Source organism: Suncus etruscus, chromosome 6 (genome assembly GCF_024139225.1).
Source record: "Suncus etruscus isolate mSunEtr1 chromosome 6, mSunEtr1.pri.cur, whole genome shotgun sequence".
Lineage (NCBI taxonomy): Eukaryota > Metazoa > Chordata > Mammalia > Eulipotyphla > Soricidae > Suncus > Suncus etruscus.
The window spans coordinates 130,398,016-130,415,296 of record NC_064853.1 but is presented as its reverse complement, the minus strand read 5'-3'; the positions used below and the strand labels follow the sequence as shown (position 1 = coordinate 130,415,296).

General features: G+C 43.8%; 1 protein-coding gene across 1 annotated transcript in view; it reads left to right on the top strand.

Moving 5' to 3' along the window:
- The window catches only part of GABRA1 (gamma-aminobutyric acid type A receptor subunit alpha1), a 1,147,113-nt gene that overhangs the window by 90,961 nt on the left and 1,038,871 nt on the right, over window positions 1-17,281 (top strand). The gene's annotated exons all lie outside the window — the stretch shown is intronic.

Genomic DNA, 17,281 nt, shown 5'->3' with positions numbered 1-17,281 from the left:
TGTGCCGTGCCTTTCACTGGAACACCAGTGAACCTGGCTCCTGTTTTGAATGTCTTCTTGTTGCTCTGGTCTACCTATCTGCAATTCTTACTCTGGACTGTATATGCCAGGCTCCCTAGAGGTTCTCCTGCATCCATGCCACAAGTGGGGAAGAGTGCCTTTCCAGTGGTGATGAGTTCCCCATCTAAAGCCTTTCCCAGGGCTGATAATTTATCATTTACTACTGGCATTAAACCAGAGAGACCCCCATCTCCCAGGAATGATGAGCCAGCTATCATCTCTGCAGACTCCGTTTGAAAATGGTTCAACCAGAGATACACCTGTGCCCTAAGCACTGAGTCAGATACACAAGCCATTGCTGGCAATCCATTCCTGGGCACTGTCAAGTGGCTCAATGTCCAGAATGGCTATGGATTTAGCAACAGAAATGACACCAAAGAAGATGTCTTTGTTCACTGGACAGCTCTTAAGGAAAACAATCCCAGGAAGTTTCTGTGTAGTGTGGTGATGGTTGACTTGGAATTTGATGTTGTGGAAGAAGAGAGGGGTCCAAAAGCAGCTAATGTATCTGGACCTGAAAGATGTCACTGAAAGGTAACAGATATGCTCCCAATTGACTAGGTTCTGTCAATTTATCCCATGGCTTCACTTAGCTGCCCCACCAGCTATGATGGCAGAGGCCCCTCAGTTGGGTCAGAAGCAGGCAGCAAAGGGGAGAGAGGTGAAGGTTCTGGGTAGCATCCCAGATGCCACTGCCTACCATCTTTCCCCTACCATAGGAGCTTTTTTGCCAGGTCCCCCGACCTGCAGCAGCTTATCAAGGAGACCCCATCAGCCACCACAGAAGATGAAGGTTCCAAGCCCAGCCAAAGCCAACGTAGGAGAATCTGCTTTCAGAACTGCTTGTAACTTTCTCCTAGGCTAATCTCTTGACCCTATTTGCATTGATCACTATATTGCTGGCTAAAGTGTGTTTTATCTGTATGGATCTTAATTGTTTTGTTCTAAGTCCCACTGCAAATGGAAAATTTGTATCCAGCTTTAGTGGTTTAATATTAGTTTGCACAATTCTGGAGGAAATGCAAAATGTTGTTAAGATTTTTAAAAGTTCTCAGCCATCTTAGTGAATGTTTCCCAATTGCTAGGATATTTTATGGTGTATTTTTATGTAGCAACTTATTCTCAAATTATGTCTGCAAAAATGTTCTAATCTCTTTGTCCACAGAAGACGATGGAAAAGAAACTTGGATGTTATAGACTCTTATTACAATACTCATTATAAGAATGTTTTAGCGGTCAGAGTGATGGCACAAGCAGTAAGGTGTCTGCCTTTCTCATGCTAGTCTAGGATAGACTGTGGTTTGATCCCTCAGCATCTCATATGGTTCCCCAAGCCAGGAGCGATTTCTGAGTGCATAGCCAGGAGTAATCCCTGAGCGTCACCGGGTATGGTCCAAAAACTAAAACAAACAAACAAAAAAAATTTAGCAAACTTATTTGCAAACTAAGTTTAACGTAGTTTTGTTTAACTAAGTTTATGAAAAGGAACTCAGAGGCTCTAGACTTGTATAACAGTGCTTGGTGTAAGAATGTTTAAGAATTTTCAATTTAAGTGTATATCTGTGAAAAGGTTCTAATGTTTATATTCAGAGAAGTCTATGAAAAAGTGTTGTGAGATGTATAAGACAAAGATATGAAAATTGCTGATTGTTTGAGAATGATGTATACAGTTTAAACTTTGATTTTTATTTTTTTTATAGCCAACTTTTACTGTGCCTATGCAAAATAACCACATTTATAAATGCTGATTTGGGGTTCTTGCCTCAATTAGAGAACAATAGAACACGGCTTATGTGCCCACAATTTTTTGAACAAAAAGGGGCAATTGTTGGGTTACATACCTTATTTTACCCAAAACAAAGATCATTCCTGGTTTCTTTGTATGTCTGTTTATAACTTGGATTTACCTCAAAACAGAGATTGTCTTATTTGTAAACCTGGGTGGGTTTACTGCCTCATCCAGGGGTGGTTCCTATACTTAATAAAAACAGCTGTTCTGGCAGGCAGCTGGGGGCTCTCAATACTAGGTAGAATATTGCCAGACTATACGTGTTTCATCCTCAGCCTGGTCTGGATTATTTCTTCCTCGACTCTGATTCATATTCATTCACCTGGGGTTGGAGATACAGCGCGTGGGGATGATTTTACACCGAAGTATGCTAAAAGTATTCTGAAGTGGCTGGAGAGGTAATACATGTGTTATGTATTGCATTTACTTTATATGGGACCAATCCCAGTTCAATCCTTAGCGTCACATGGTCTTCTCAATATCACTGGAAACTCTGTTGGAGTCGTCCAGGTTATCCTTGACACTGCAGGGAACAAGTAGCACCTTATTCATTTGTCCAGCTGTAGAGAATTACTGGTAGATAATTGCCCTGAAGCACTGCATGTGGGGCTTCCCCTTCCAAAATAAAGCTTTAAAAAAGGGGCAGTACCTGGGGGCCAGAGAGATAGCACAGCAGTACGGAATGCGGCTGACCCAGGATGGATGGTGGTTACGGTGGTTTGAATCCCAGCATCCCATATGGTCCCCTGTGCCTGCCAGGAGCAATTACTGAGCACAGAGCCAGGAGTAACCCCTGAGCTCCGCCGGGTATGACCACCCCCCAAGAAAACAATCTTCTTAAACATTCTTTTTTTTTTTTTGTGGTTTTTGGGTCACACCCGGCAATGCTCAGGGGTTACTCCTGGCTTCATGCTCAGAAATTGCTCCTGGCAGGCACGGGGGACCATATGGGACGCCGGGATTCGAACCGATGACCTTCTGCATGAAAGGCAAACGCCTTACCTCCATGCTATCTCTCCGGCCCCATTAAACATTCTTAAAAACTTATTATTAAAACTCAGGGGCAAGAGCTACAGCACAGCAGGTAGGACATTTGCCTTGCATGTGGCTGACCCAGGTTTGATATCTGGCATCCCATATGCTCTTCTGCACTTGCCAGGAGTAATCCCTGAGCATCACCAGGTGTAGCCCCAAAACAAAAACAAAACAAAACTCAAACCCATAAATAAAAGCTAAAGCAATAAAATCAAGATAAGAATAATACAAAGGGCCCAGAGAGATAGCACAGCGGCGTTTGCCTTGCAAGCGCCGATCCAGGACCTAAGGTGGTTGGTTCGAATCCCAGTGTCCCATATTGTCCCCTGTGCCTGCCAGGAGCTATTTCTGAGCAGACAGCCAGGAGTAACCCCTGAGCACCGCTGGGTGTGGCCCAAAACCAAAATAATAATAATAATAATAATAATAATAATAATAATAATAATAATAATAATAATAATAAATAATAATACAAAAGGGCCCGGAGAGATAGCACAGTGGCGTTTGCCTTGCAAGCAGCCGATCCAGGACCTAAGGTGGTTGGTTCAAATCCCGGTGTCCCATATGGTCCCCCGTGCCTGCCAGGAGCTATTTCTGAGCAGACAGCCAGGAGTAACCCCTGAGCACCATCGGGTGTGACCCAAAAACCAAAAAAAAAAAAATATATATATATATAATACAAATAATGGCACAAATTAGTTTAATGTGTTAGTGTATTATTTACTTATGAAAGCATATATTACATAATATATATTCTATATATAGGACTATATATTATAGGCTGGAGAGAGATTATAGAGTGTTTGCCCCTCATGCAGACAATTCCAGTTCTATCCAAGCACTACATAGGGTGTCCTGTGCACAGCTAGCTGTCACTCTTGCCCCACTTGAGCATCACTGTGGGTGGTCCAACCTCTACACCCCACAAAAAAGAACTATTCATATATTTTATTTTTGCTTTTTTTATGGGGGGGTCACACCCGGCAGCACTCCGGGGTTAGCTCGGGGGACCATATGGGATGCCAGGATCAGAACCACTGCCCTGCATCTAAGGTAAACGCCCTACTTCTGTGCTATCTCTCCAGCCCCTATTCATATATTTTAGGTATAAGTAATCAAGAAAGTGAAAGATACAGCTCAGCAGTAGGGACTTTTTTTTTGGGGGGGGAGGAAGTGTCAATACCCTGCAATGTTTAGGGCTTACTCATGGTTCTGCACTCAAGAAATAATTACTGGAGGCCGGAGAGATAGCATGGACGTAAGGTGTTTGCCTTTCATGCTAAAGGTCGTTGGTTCAAATCCCGGCATCCCATATGGTCCCCCAAGCCTGCCAGGAGCGATTTCTGAGCATAGAGCCTGGAGTAACCCCTGAGCACTGCCGGGTGTGACCCAAAAACCAAAAATCAAAAAGAAAAAAGAAAAATGATTCCTCCTAGGTGCTGGTGGTGGAACATAGGTCAAGCAAACAACTACTGTACTATTTCTCCAGCTCCTCAGCAGTAGATCTCTGTGATTGGCTGTGAAGCCCTGTCTGCTCCGTTGCAAGCATTGAAGAAGAAAAAAAGTATTTCACTGTCAAAGTGAAAAATTATCATTGCTTTACAGCTTAAAAATTTCTAAAAAGCAACATGCCAGAAAAAAAAAACCCACGTCATTTGACTTAAATACATGAAAAATTTCTTATTCCTCCAAATATTTCAGTCTATATTATAGTGTGTTTTTTCTTAGATGTCCAGCCCACTTTACAAATTGTCACTGACTCACTTTCTTTTCTTTTTTTTTTTTTTGGTTTTTCGGGCACACCCGTTTGATGTTCAGGGGTTATTCCTGGCTAAGTGCTCAGGAATTGCCCCTGGCTTGGGGGGACCATATGGGACTCCGGGGGATCGAACCTCGGTCCTTCCTTGGCTAGCACTTGCAAGGCAGACACCTTACCTCTAGTGCCACCTCGCCGGCCCCAACGACTCACTTTCAAAGATAAATTAATGCTGACACAGAAAGTGCCTCTCATCTGTTACACATATCTGCATAGTGGCAAGCTGTGGTTGACTAATTAGAAACACATACCAAGTAACCCAACTTTATCTGGATGCCCAAGGCCATAGCTCATTTTCCGTTGAGCTTCAATAGTATTCCTAGATTGGACTAAGAAAAATATTTGCTTGCTATAGTCATACAAATAAAGATATTAATAAGTAAATGTCAAAAATACAAACTTTTAAAGTTTTAAAGTTTAGGGGCCATACCAGTAGTACTTGGGGGAAATATTCCTGGCAGTATAGTGTTTGGGTGAGGTAGGGATTACAGCTGAATGTACTTTGGGGTCCAGCAGTGAGCTTCCAATTGACACTGAGACTCCTGCATATAAAGCATGAGCTTTTGCCCCAGGAGCCTTTTCTATAAAATAAATGTATTTTGTATTTATATTTATTTTACATGTATTTAAAAGGTTATAACATATCAGAGCGAGAGAGACAGAAAATTCAAGGATAGGGTGTTTGTCTTGCATGTGATTGACCTAGCACCACATGTAAACTGCTAAGCATGGCCAAAAGTCACTTCTTAGGGTCCAGAACAATAGCACAGTCCTTAGGGCCTTGACTTGCATGTGACTGATCAGGGCTTGATCTCTGGCATCCCATATGGTCCTCTAAGCACTGCCAGGAGTGATTTCTGAATGTAGAGCCAGGAGTAACACTTGAGCATTGGCAAGTGTGGCCCTCAAACCAAAAGCCAAGTCTCCCCTCCTCCCCAAAATGAGTCATTCCTGAGCAAAGAGCCAATAATAGCTCCTTGGAATTATCAGGTTGACCCAACTCTCTTCCTCCCCAATACATTTTTTAAAAATATAAATGATTGGGCCCGGAGAGATAGCACAGCGGCGTTTGCCTTGCAAGCAGCCAATCCAGGACCAAAGGTGGTTGGTTCGAATCCCGGTGTCCCATATGGTCCCCCGTGCCTGCCAGGAGCTATTTCTGAGCAGACAGCCAGGAGTAACCCCTGAGCACCGCCGGGTGTGGCCCAAAAACAAAACAAAACAAAACAAAAACAAAAAGAAAAAAAACAAAAAAAATAAATATAAATGATTGATAAAATTCAGGAGTTGGATCAGCTAGCAAAAAAAATCAACAGATGGGAGGATGGCAGGAAGCTCCATTTTCTTTTTGCTTGGTTTTGTCTTTGGGGGGCCACATCCAGCAGTGTCAGGGCTTATGCCTGGCTCTGAACTCAGGAATCATACCTGCCAGTGATCTTTGTCTCATCCTAGGTACTGATTAAAAATGTAATGAAGTAGGAATGGGGCAAGAGTACAGTGAGTATGGTGTTTGCTTTGCACATGACTAATCCAGGTTCTGTCCTGGTAGCCCTGAGCCTGCCAGTACAGAGCCAGGTGCTCTCTGCATAGAGCTAGAAGAAAGCCCTTAGCGCAGCTGAGGTGTGACCTTCCCCCCAAATGTCATGAAGCAGAAAGCACCCAGCTACTAAAGTCGTGAGGATTCAGTGTGCTGAGATGTCTGTAAAGCGTTTAGGAAGATCTGAACAAGGGGTGAGGTGGAGTTGGTGAGGAGGGGTCCTGCAAGTCTCTGTTGCACTCTGTGGTCCCATCTTGTGTGCTGTTGAGATTCATGTTACTTCATCAGAGTAAAACCTAGTTGAGTGCAGTGGGGAAGAAAAGGGAAAATACCCTGCTATGCTCCATAGGGTTATTTATTCTAATGAAGCCCAAGGACATGCCTCCCCCACCTTGGGAGTTGTTTCCTACTCAGGCTCATTTGTTTTACTATTTACTTAGATTCCTCCAAGATTCTTTTTCCTTTATGTATTTTTGTTTAGTTTTTGCTTTTGGGGCACACCCAGCAGCGCTCAGAGGTTACTCCTGGCTCTACACTCAGAAATCGCTCCTGGTAGGCTCCGGGAACTACATGGGATGCCAGGATTCGAACCACCGTCCTTCTGCATGCAAGGCAAACGCTCTACCTCCATGCTATCTCTCTGGCCCCTGTGTTTTGTTTTATTTGGGGGGGGTCACACCTGGTTCTACTCAGGGTTTATTCCTGGCTTTATGCTCAGGGATCACTCCTAGCAAGATTGGGGGACCAAATGGGGTGCTAGGGATTAAATCCAGGTTGGCTGCATGCAAGGCAAACCTTCCTGTAGTACCATCACTAGAGCACTCCAGCCCAAGATAGACCTATTTCTACTAGGTTCCCATTAACAATTCCTTCATCAGTCATAAGGACTGTGTGTGAGATCCACGTGAAGAGAAAATCCTGATGTCATTACAGTCTCTGTGGCTCAGAATGGTAAAGACAGGAGTAAGGCATTTATTGGCTTCCAACGCAATACACTCTTCGCATTAATAACTACTAACCATTTATAATGTACAATATACCTGGCATATGCAATCTTATTAAACTCACAGGAAACTCAACTGATAGGTATTACTTGATCCTCCTTTTATAGAATATGAAACTAAAGTTGAGAGATGATGTGTGGCGAAGCTTGGATTTAAACTTAGCCTGCCCGGAGTTGTTTTTAAACCACTAATTTGACTCCCTTTCCTCATGAAACCCAAAATACCCAGGGGGTCAGCAAGTCAGTCATTATTTGATGGAACCCCACTGTGTGCTAGACCTTGTGTGAACAAAGACCTTGCCTCTACCCATTCTAGCAGGAGGCTAAAGGACGCATAAATAAACACATGCCATGATAAATGAAGGAGCTGTCAAAAGAAGAAAATAGACAGGTTCAGAAGGAAAGGGGGCAATGAGAGGTGGAAGACCTGGCAGGTAAATAGTGGCTTGAGGGGATGGCCTCTAAGCTGAGAGGTACAGGAGGGGACAAAAGCAGTAAAGAGAATGGCTGAGGAGAACGTGCTAAGTCTAGGAATCTACAAGAGCAAAGAGAGCAGGTTCAAGGGAACGAGAAGTTCCTCTAGAAACAACCCCAACTCCAGGTAGCAGAATCTCCAAGAAGCTCAGGAACCCCAGTGTGGCTAAGTGAGGGATGTTGAGATTCTTTCCACCTTCAGTCCTAAGCAGGATCACCCTTGACTTCTTAGGCTCAGGAAGGAGCCTCCCACCTTTCTTCCAAGGTTCCAGATGCTTATGTGATCAGTATCAGACAGCAGGGAGCCAAGCCAGAGTCACCCAACTCTGGCAGTACCAGTAGATAAATCAACCATTTCTCTTCTTCCTCTCAACTTACAGGGTGGCTGGCTCAGAGCCAAAGGGAAGGCAGCTGGCAGGGCACAGAGCTACAGCATTGAGAATTGGCTCTTTATACCAAGCCATTTTAATCAATGGCATGTTACCAAGGTCCCTCGGCCTCCATCTGTTCCAGAAACCCAGTCACCTTAGAGGAAAGGCTTCTGGCAGAAAAATGAGTCATAAAATCACAGACTTCTCTACTTGTAGGGAAACAGGGGGTCCAGAGAGATGGCTCACTGCAGCAGGAGCAGTCCCAAGTGTGTAGCAGACTACTGGTCAGTGGACTTGGCATGGAGCAAAGCAGACCCACTGAGGGAATTCACTGAAGCTCTCGATGCCCATTCTGCACCCAAGCAAATAGTCAATGGTTCTTTGGGGAAGGGCAAGGGCACAAGGTCTCTTGCAGTTGCTGGCTGTTAGGGTGCTACCATTAATCATTAAGATAGGCCTTTGGGGTCAAAAATACTTACAATTTGACTTTGACAAATGAGTGACATTAACTAACTCTCTAAATCGCTCTGAGCCTCTGCCTCATCTATAAAAAGTATATATCATGGGCTGGAGAGATAGTACAGCAAGTAAGTTTTTTGTTTTTTTTTTTTTTTTGCACAATCCCTGGTACAGTATTTAGTCCTCTGAGCATCATCAGGAGTAGTTCCTGAGCGCAGAGCTAGGAGAAACCCCTGTTCATTGCACCCCTCCAAAAAAAAACCCTTCCATGTTATGTTATTCAAAGGCCAAGTGCATTGATGCACCAAGAACAAAGGTCCCGGGCTTTGCTCCTAATCAAACTCCAATCAATGTATATTTATTATTATTTTCCCAAGCTGAAATATACCAGTTGGCTATTTGTTAGGGAAATTTGAAATTCTATTTTTAACTTAATTTTTTTAAATTCCCTTTGGACCAGAGAGATATATAGGGTGATTAAGATTCTCTATTACTTCTCCTGGAGAAGTGCCTGAGCAAAGCCAGCTGTCCAGCCTCCCTAAAAATATTCCTTCCCCCTTCTCTTTTCCCTTGGTTATCATTGAAACAACAGTTTCAATTCGGGTCAGCAAGGTGGCACTAGAGGTAAGGTGTCTGCCTTGCAAGTGCTAGCCAAGGAAGGACCGAGGTTCGATCCCCCGGCGTCCCATATGGTCCCCCCAAGCCAGGGGCAATTTCTGAGCGCTTAGCCAGGAGTAACCCCTGAGCATCAAACGGGTGTGGCCCGAAAAACCAAAAAAAAAATAGTTTCAATGACGGAGGTTATATATATACCTGGGTATGAGGCTGAAATGTTTTAAGTTGTGGGTTAACCTGTGTCATGCATCAGGTTGTGGTGCTTACACACACACACACACACACACACACACACACACACACACACACACGCTTCCCTGTTGCTTTTTGAGGTTTGCATTCTTTTAGTTGTGTGTTGCACAAGTGCTTCCTAGAGTGAGCACTCTTGGTTGAAGCAAAATTTTGGATGTTCTGCTCACCTGGAGCTGCTGCGAGGCTCACATGTGCTGCTTAGTAGCCACACTGTCTGGCCATGGTAACTTCATTTCTTTTTAGTAGTGGTGCCTGCCAGGAGTTGCACTCCTTCTTGTGGTGCTTACACACAACTGGCTATAGTGTGATCTGAAATCACACATGGAGCGGAGGATCATAGCCAAAGAGTTGCCAGACTCCCAACAGAGCTGACAGGATCTCATTCAGCATATGTGGGACACTGAGGATTTGTAAGGCAGGTACTTGAAGCCACTGCACTATTCTTCCAGACCTGAAATGTACTTCTTGTGAGGACACACACTAATGTGCTCAAGAACTAATCAACAGTAGTGCTTGAGGGATCCTATAGGCCCAGGGATTGAACCAGGAATGGCTACATGTAAGGCAAACATCGTAACCCTGGTATTATTCTTTGGCACTCTGAAATATGGCTCGTATTGCTGCAAGCGTAATCTCAAAATGTAGGTTAGCTATGTCATACCCTGATCTCACCTATAAATTCCTTTTCTGTCTTTTGTTATTATCAAGATCAGGACAAGAGTCTTTGGTTGATCATGACCCTCCCCCATGACTTAGGGGAGAGAGATTCTTTGATATCTGACCTCTTCCCATGCTTTGCATTACACACAGGGCCTTTGCCTCTGCATGCTTTGCTCTCTTCTAGGTTACCTTCCCCTGTCTACTCCCTTCTTCTGATAATGGCCAGAATGAATCTTTACCTTGCAATTTCATAACACTAGACATCATTAGATGACATCTTTTTTTTTTTTTTTTGGTTTTTGGTTTTTGGGCCACACCCGGTGGTGCTCAGCGGTTACTCCTGGCTGTCTGCTCAGAAATACCTCTTGGCAAGCACGGGGGACCATATGGGACACCGGGATTTGAACCAACCACCTTTGGTCCTGGATCGGCTGCTTGCAAGACAAACGCCGCTGTGCTATCTCTCCGGGCCCATAGATGACATCTTATACCTGTTTTGTGGTTATTTGTCCCTCATCTGGCCTGTGCTACATTCCAAGATCCAGGATAGAGACAGTCTCTGGGATTTACTCATGGCAGCATCCCCCAACATCTAATTTAGTGCTGGACAGGGGCCAGAGCAATGGCGCAGTTGTAGGGCCTTGCACACAGCTGACCCAGGACTGACTGTGGTTCAATCCCCCGGCATCCCATATGGTTCCTCAAGCCAGGAGCCATTTCTGAGCCATAACCAGAAGTAACCCCTGAGTGTCATCGGGTGTGGCTGGGCACAGTTGAGAGACAGTAAATAATTCTTTTTTTAAAGCAGTTTATTTATTTATTTTATTAATTGATTTGGGCCACACCTGGAGATGCTCAGGGGACCACACACACACACACACACACACACACACACACACACACACACACACACACACACCGCCTTTCTTTCCTTTCCTTTCTCTGGTGAAGGTGGCCCACATGCTCTCCAAAGAGGTTCTAATGATCTGATGCTCAGAATTCAAACCGAGGTCTTTTCCACAGCAATGGACCACCAGGTCCTGCCAGAGGAAAAGACAGCTGAGTTATGACGTAGCATTTCATGCTCTCATTAGCCTTTCATCTTGGAAACCCTGGATATCCTGTAACTCAGTTGGTACATGAAATGAGTTGTGTGGGGTAAGAGAACCCTAGTTAAAAACAGACTTGTTGGGGGTGGGGAGGAACAGACTTGTCACACCTGGAGGCTATTTGCATTTACTATCAGTCTTAGCCCAATAATCCCCTGGGTAAAAGATAAAAGAATGGTAGTACTTGATTATCAGGGCTTCGGTGGAGAAACAAATACCCGAGAAAAAGCAAACTCTACCCTTTTAAAAATCAGGGGCAATTGGAGGCATATTAGAAAATAGATTATCAGAGCTATCTTTGACTAATGTTCAATAAAAGCCATTATTTGTATTCTGCTTCAGGAATAACAAAGAACTGCATCTGGTCCTTCAGGGGAAAGAAGGATTAAAGCAAAGTCAGTGTCTCAGGGTGCACTTTATCAGAGTGCCTGATTAGCTATTTTAATTAAGGTTTCAGGCTCTTTTCTGCACTTTGCTTTGGAGACAGATAAATGTAAATTTAGTGTGCAAATAGGTTCTTTCTGAGATCATCTGATCCAACCTCTCATGTTACAGATAGAGAAACTGAGACCACAAGATGTGAAGGAGTTGGACAAAGCCCACAAAAATAATCTGAAGATAGAGGGAGAACTGGCATCCGGATTTCTTGTTTCCTAGACAACCACTTTAGTCCCGCAGGAAACCAGTTTTCTCTGCAATCTCAAGTGTTTTGTGAAGTCCCTTCCACAGAAAGTACCGAAAGGCAGCATCTCTCGAGCTCTTACGTTTTGGCTTTTCCCCAGTGGAAGGTCATGGACACAGAATAATAGAATACCCTGTATCTAATTCTCTCCCCCCCGCCCCCAACCCCTCTTCCGCTTTAGCTCTGAAGTTCAAAAAGGAGGGTGCAGAGTGGCTCTAGGATTTAGGTTTGTGTGGTAGAGTTTGCCCCCCTGTGGAATGAGGGAGGATGACAGGAGGACGTGAAGGTTTCCATCTCCTGGGTGGCTGCGGGGCCTGCATGACCTTGATCTACTTCACTTCAAGCCAGCCCATGTGCATTCTAGAGCTCAATCCCAACTTTTGCAGGCATTAAGTACTAGAAGAATCCCACCTCACCGCCTCTCACATACCCCCCCATGATACTTGATATATTACTGCGCCCTCTTGTCAGCTGATTCCCAGGTCCAGTTAGGGACTGACTGGCCTGTTAGGGTATGTACAGCTCTCTGTATTCAAATAATCAGAGCTGCAGACTTCAGGCTTTCTTTTCACCCAACCCCCCACAGGCTCCTTAGAGCCCTCTTCTCAAAAGGTCTGTCAACCTTTGCCTAAAAAGGCTTGGATGGATGACCCCCAAACCCCCTGAGAGTGACTGCTAGAGAAAACAGGCAGTCAAACAAAGGTTCTGTTTGTTCCAGCCAATATATCTGAATGTAGGACCTTCCTCCCAAGTCTCTATGGGAAGGAGGAACACAACCTCCATAAAATTCAACAAAACAGAGATGCCTCAGGGGCCGGAGAGATAGCATGGAGGTAAGGCGTTTGCCTTTCATGCAGGAGGTCATCGGTTGGAATCCCGTCGCCCCATATGGTCCCCTGTGCCTGCCAGGAGCAATTTCTGAGCCTGGAGCCAGGAATAACCCCTGAGCACTGCCAGGTGTGACCCAAAAACCAAAAAAAAAAAAAAACAGAGATGCCTCATGAACCAATTCCCACTTTCCTTTTCTTTTGCAGGGGCTTTTTTTGATTACCCCTGGTGGTGTTCTGGACTTACTCCTGGGTCTGTCTGTACCCAGGAATCACTCCTACTACGGTTTTAGGAACTAAATGGGGTGTTGGGGATCAAACCCAAGTCAGCTGTGTGCAAGGCAAGCACACTACCTGCTATACTATAACTGACTTCTCTTTCAATATTTAATTTTTTTAATTTTAGGCACCATGATTTACAATATTGATGATTTCGGTTTGTGATAATTTCATTTCTCCCCCTTTTGTGAGAGAGTGAAGTTACACTCAACTGTGCTCTGAGATTATTGCTGGTTCTGTGCTCAAAGATCATAATAAGTGGTTCTTGAGAGACCACATGGTGCCAGGGACTGAACCCAGGTCTTTTGTATGCAAAACAAGGGCTCAACTCTTTGATTAATCTCTCTGGCCCAGTTTTGTATAATTTTCTACAGATGGACCTTTCTGTTCCCTCTTTTCCCTTTTAAAACACACATTACCTCTATGCAGATGGAGACTGAATACAGTTCAATTGGGTTCTTCTACTACAAGAGTATCAGTCCTTAACACTTTAGCTAGTGTTTAGCTTTGTCTCTGACAATTGCTATCTCTCTTTTATGAGGAAAGAGCATGGGATACAATTTAACTGTATAAAGACCCAAATGATTTCTGGTTCTTCCTCAATGCCTACATATAAGACTCTTTTGTAAGGCCAACAAGAAGCAGTCAGAACCAGGTGGGTTATATCTGGACTCTCATTCTATATCACTGCCTGAGAATTCCAGTAGTGACCAAGGAGTCAGTATTTTCAGAAAACTAACATATAAGCCAAACTCTAGCCTTAATAGCAATACACAACCTCAACTATGCCTCAACTATATCCCGTCCAATTGTCCCACCTTGCTGCAAACCTTTTGTTCCTGTCTCAATACCTCCAGTAGCTGAGTTCACATTCAAGGAAGATAACATTACCAAACCTGGGCCATGAAAAGTTTCTGAGTTCATTATCCCTGCTACCACAGGTGCTGAGTACCTGCTTATGTCCTTACCCATTTTCCTGGGTACCAGGGGGACATGACTTTTGTCAGGTCTAGCAACCACAGTACATTGTGATCCTATCCATCTTATTCAGTTGATCGATATGGATTTATTAAGCAAGTTTCACAGGGTTAAGTCAACTGTCTTCAAAGATCCATCTTCTTAGAAGAAATGCCTAAAGGCCTACCTAAAATTAAAAAGAAATTAATAGGTGAATATACTGTGAAATTAGTTTACTTCTTTCTATAGGGATGGGCATTTAGCAGAACTCTAACACTAATTATGAATGTATTTGAATTCTAAACCTTTTTATGGGTTCTCAGATATATACTAATCCCACTTTTGTGGTCTAATAAAATTGCACTTTTTTTATTTGTTTTGCGTGGGCACACTATTGATGCTCAGGGGTTGTGCTCAGGAATTACTCCTGGCAGTGCTTTGGACTATATGGGATGCTGGGGATAGAACCTGGGTTGGCCACATGCAAGGCAAGGGCTCTACCTACTGTACTATTGCTCTGTCCCCTTTATTTTAATTATTTAATTTTATTTTGGGGGGTCACAGTTGGTTTTGCTCAGCTTTTTTTTTTTTTTTTTTGGTTTTTGGGCCACACCCGGTGGTGCTCAGCGGTTACTCCTGGATATCTGCTCAGAAGTAGCTCCTGGCAGGCACAGGGGGACCATATGGACACTGGGATTCGAACCAACCACCTTAGGTCCTGGATCAGCTGCTGCAAGGCAAACGCCACTGTGCTATCTCTCTGGCCCCAGTTTTGCTCAGCATTTACTCTTCGTTCTGCACTCAGGAATCACACACAGGCCAATTGTGTACAAGGCAAGCACCTTACCTGCTGTATGATCTCTCCTGCTTTAAGAATGGACTTATTTGGGGCCGGGAAGGTGGCGCTAGAGGTAAGGTGTCTGCCTTGCAAGCGCTAGCGTAGGACGAACCGAGTTTCGATCCCCCGGTGTCCCATATGGTCCCCCCAAACCAGGGTCGATTTCTGAGTGCATAGCCAGGAGTAACCCCTGAGCGTCAAATGGGTGTGGCCCAAAAACCAAAAAAAAAAAAAAAAAAAAAAGGACTTACTTTCTATAAACCTAATTTTATTTTTCAGGGGCTACTTATTCCATTATAACATGCATGAGTCATGTTTCCAACCTCTGAGGACCCACTGTGTCTCCTCTTCTAGGTAGAGTTGAGTCAAAGTAACCCTAGAAAAATAATGGCTCCTTCACCACAATCATTTTGTACCTTGGCTTTCTCCTTCCTTCCTCCAACTGACACGCATTGGATTCCCCCAGGCCAGGTAGACTGTTCCTAGGTGCTTCCCATTCCTGCTATCCTCAAGTAGGGTTCCAGCAATCTCACTATGGAGGTGATTTGGAACTCACGGAGTGTGTTAAGTCAGTGCTGACTTGACTCAAAGACTAGCAGGTTCAAATAATCCCTTTCCTCATGTAATATACACTCATACACTCTATTGAGTGAAATGAACTGTGCTGCAGCCTATATGTATTTACACTGTTTTTCAACCTCATACTCAGGCCTTATTTCCTTTATTTGCCCTTACTATCTCTCTGATACCCCCATTCCTTATTCCTCTGGTTCCATTCTACCAGGCAATTCCTTAGATATGCCACTCTTTCCTACTCAAGGTCTTAACCCTTGCAGTTTCTTCCTCAGTAGTAGGCCTCTTCTGATACATCTGCATCCCCACTTTTGTTTGTTTGTTTGTTTTGTTTTTGGGTCACACCTGTGACGCTCAGGAGTTACTCCTGGCTATATGCTCAGAAACTGTTCCTGGCTTGGGGGACCATTCTGGACGCCGGGGGATTGAACTGTGGTCCGTCCTAGGCTAGTGTGCACAAGGCAGACACCTTACCGCTTGCGCCACTGCTCTGGCCCATGCATCCCCATTTTTACTGCAGAGAAATTTACAATATACAAAGGCTGGAAACAATGCAGGTGCCCAAAGGCAAATGAATAAATAATGATGTGGGCTATACAGATAAACACTGCTCTACCTAAAATGTATTGAAATGCCTTTTGCCATAACATGGATGAACCTGGAAGGTATTATGCTAAGTGAAGTAAGTCAGACTGAGAAAGACAAGAAGCATATAATATTACTCTATGTCATAAGCAAATTTTTGTACTATAAGAACAAAACTTTATCAGAAGAAAAGGAGGAAGTGATTCAAGTAAAAGGTGATGGATAGAAATCAGAATCATGGGGTTACAACTGATGTGACATATATAGGTGTTTAGAAAATGTGTACTAGAAACCTTTATAATTCTATATTCCAGTGCTATTTAAAAAATTAATAACTAAGGGGCCGGAGCGGTGGCACTAGCCTAGTTTGATCCACCAGCATCCCAGATGGTCCTCCAAGCCAGGAGAGATTTCTGAGCAAATAGCCAGGAATAATTCGAGCGTCAAACGGGTGTGCCTCCCCAAATAAAAACAAACAAAAATTAATAACTAAGTTTTCTTCATGATATTCCAGTGCAAGGGTGTCGGAGTTCATGGGGCTGCTTGCTTAATAATAAGTAACTTTACTATTATTATTATATGCTTTCCAAGGCAGTAATATCTTTATTACCCTGAGAACGTTCTTTTTTTTTTTAATTAAATTTGAGCAGGAGAGAGAAAATATAAAACAAAGGCCGGAGCGATAGCACAGCTCTAGGGCATTTGCCTGGCATGCAGCCAACCCTGGACAAACCCTGGTTCGATCCTTGGCATCCCATATGGTCCCCTGCGCCTTCCAGGAACGATGTCTGAGCACAAAGCCATGAGTAACCCCTAACCGCTGCTGGGTGTGACCCAACCCCCTCCCCAAAAGAAAACATAAAATGAATAGACAAAAATTGGATTTTTTTTTATCAGATGCAAAATTTGTGGTAGATTTGCACTAATTTTTGTTTTGCTTTTTGAACCATACCTGATGGTAGTCAGGAGCTATTTCTATTTATGTGTTTGTAGGTGTGTGGGTCCCTTTCAGCAATGCTTGAGGAACCATGTGGTGCCAGGATTGAAGCATGCAAAGCATATGCTTTAGGTCATTGATCTATCTCTTCAGTTCTGCTAACATCCTAATAAGCACAGGGACCTACCAATCATACTGAGAATTTTGCATGATAGAGTCGTTTTTCTTAAAATAATTTTTATGTAAGAGATAATTAGAAAATGCCACAGAAGTATATTCTGTATAGAATCCTATTGTAGGGGCCAGAGAGATAGCACAGTGGTAGTGTGTTTGCCTTGCACACAGCAGACCCAGGATGGATGGTGGTTTGAATCCTGGCATCCTATATGGTCCCCTGAGCCTGCCAGGAGTGATTTTTGAGCA